The sequence below is a fragment of the Cicer arietinum genome, chromosome 4, assembly GCF_000331145.2.
Source record: "Cicer arietinum cultivar CDC Frontier isolate Library 1 chromosome 4, Cicar.CDCFrontier_v2.0, whole genome shotgun sequence".
Classification (NCBI taxonomy): Eukaryota; Viridiplantae; Streptophyta; class Magnoliopsida; order Fabales; family Fabaceae; genus Cicer; species Cicer arietinum.
In genome coordinates this window covers 10,012,976-10,015,600 of record NC_021163.2, presented here as the reverse complement: position 1 = coordinate 10,015,600, position 2,625 = coordinate 10,012,976, and the positions used below count along the sequence as shown (strand labels likewise).

Below are 2,625 nucleotides of genomic sequence, written 5' to 3'. Positions count from 1 at the left end.
ATTACCCTTTAGTTCATTCATCAAAGGGCTTATTCACTTGAAAAAAAACATAATATTTTTCTGAACCAAGTGAGCAATATTTTTGTTAACTTGCACCTAAATAGAATTATGACAAAGGGAAAAACAACAATCATATAACACATTAAAGGAAATCTATCTAAAAATAATTAACTAGCTAGTCTCCTTCACGAATTCGGATTCCATGTTGTCACAGGTTCTCGCATCACCACAGGAGACATTGGTGGTCGTTCGTTCGAAATCAAATAGTCTAAAAAATACATATTTTTATTTTATAATTCAAAATCTTGAGCTTGAATATAGACTGTTCGATCTCGATCAAACATCTATCAATGTCTTGACTGCGTGAATGTAGAGAATCTATGATGGCAGGGAATCTGGGTCCCTCCTCGATGTCTTCGAGAACTGATGAAATTTGTTATGAAGCCATACACAAAGTGGTAACATTTTCTGTTCCAACAAGATCAGGCTTATGTTGATCCTTGTACCAAGGAGAACCTCCATCAGAGGAATTTTCAACTTGACTATTCTGATGCAAATCAAAACCAAGAATATGATGATCAGAAGAAGAAGAAGCATTTGATGTTTTTGTTCCTTCAGATACACTATTCCCATTAGTACTAACAGAACCACTCTTTGAATTTGAACTCTTCTGTTCAGTATGAATGAGTTTACCAAATAACAAAATATGGTGTTGGGGTGCTTTTGCTTCATTGGATTCCTTAAAACTTTGACTAGAATTTCCTACAGTCAACAAGCAAGATAAGTCAACATTGTTCTTAGTGTTGTTGTTATTGCTACTCTTGTAGGTCCCACAAGGTGGCCTAATAGGTTGACCTGCATGGTGATGATGTTGTTGATCAATCCTTGCACTAAGAAACATGTCATGTTGTAGCTTGTTGAAGGGGTAATCAGATGAATTTGGTCCAAATTGAGCATGCCTGGCTCCCTGTATGCTTGTAGAACTATAATTAGTGTTGTTACAGAGAGAGTTGTTGCTGTAATTGAGAAGATTATTGGAGAGTGATGATGATTGTGGCATTGGAAGTTGGTTTATGAGGTGAAAATATGGGTCTTGGATAAACCTTGCTTTCTTTCTTGGTGGTGAGAATGGTGAGACATTGAAGGTTGGCATGTTTGAGACTAGTTCAACTAACCAAGGGTTTACACATTTTACATTTTGAAGTAAATCTGGTTCATCCCACACCACCTGAAATTGACAAAAAAATAGTTGATTAGCGCATTTCAAATATATGTCTAACTACGTTCCGTTAATGATTAATGAATATAACAGATGTCGAAACTCAATAATTATCTATTGAACGTGGTTAACCATGATTTCCAGATGCAAAAATATACATGTAATTGAACACTTAAGTTTTTTTGGTTGAATTTGTGTCGGTGATTCATAAATAAATAAAATCAAGAGTACTGCTCAAGAATTTTTCTGTGAAGGAGGTACCCAATTCATGCAATTAACTTTGGTAGTTAGTACAAATAGGAAGATGAACAAGAACAAGAACAATTGTTAGCAATTAAAAAACTCAGTTGAAATAATTTGCACATTTACCATGATTCACCATTTAATAGTACTATTAACCGTTATTGTTTTTCTCTTCAAAGAGTGCTATTTATAGCAACAAATGTAACCTATTCTTTAATTGTTTCTTAACAGCTCATACACCTGACACAGTAACTATTGAATAGTAAATGCAACAGAAATAAGGTAGATTAAATAAAGTGATAAACAAATACAATTTGTATCAGAAAAATCATTACAATCTGACAAACTATAAACTGTTCCATGTCATTGATTTCAACAGTACAGTAACAGTAACAGTGCGTGATTGTATAACTTTTTACATGGTGAAAAAAAAAAGAGTTAACACTATGAGTTTGAAGATGCAATTTAATTGACTATTAGTGAGAATCAATGAAAATTTTTACCTGAAGTAGGCGCCAAGGGGAATCAGGCCAACGAATTGGATCTTGAACCTGAACAGAAGAAATAGTTCCCATGAACCAACTGATTCTAGAAGAATCTTCAGTTTCAAAAGGCATTTTGAATCTCATTCCAGAACACCATTGAATTTGCATTGCAGCCTTAACAGAAGAAACCTTAACACAAAACTCAGGTGTACTAGCCCTTGGATAATAAACAACCTCAAAAGATCTTCCATTGACAGCACAATTAACAGCCTCAAAAACAGATTCAGAACACACTCTTCCCATCAAATCATCACAACCACTTTTTCTACTCAACAAATTGTTGTCATTCCCACACAGAAAACCAGAATTTCCACCAAACAAAGGTGATACACGGTTCCAACCAGTAGAATTTGAAAATTCAGTTCCACCACCAATTCCTCCTTTCTTAGCTCTCCTTATACCAACACAAAGATCTCCATTTTCAGCTCTCAAGAAGACAATTGAATCACCAGCAACAAGCTTCTTATGATTCACAAAATTACTCCAACCAGTTGTCAAAAGATGTCTCCTTGGTGTTCCTCTATAAATATGTCTAAACTTCCAACAATTTCCATGCATATCTTTAGCAATGATTGTTTGAACAGGTGGTTCGCCGAGGAATTCAATCTAGGGAAAAAA

The 2,625-nt window shown here is 34.7% G+C and overlaps 1 pseudogene; it reads right to left on the bottom strand.

The window, feature by feature from the left end:
• Positions 1-55: 55 nt before the first annotated feature.
• Positions 56-2,625, bottom strand: part of LOC101513916 (auxin response factor 18-like) — a 3,226-nt pseudogene continuing 656 nt past the window's right edge.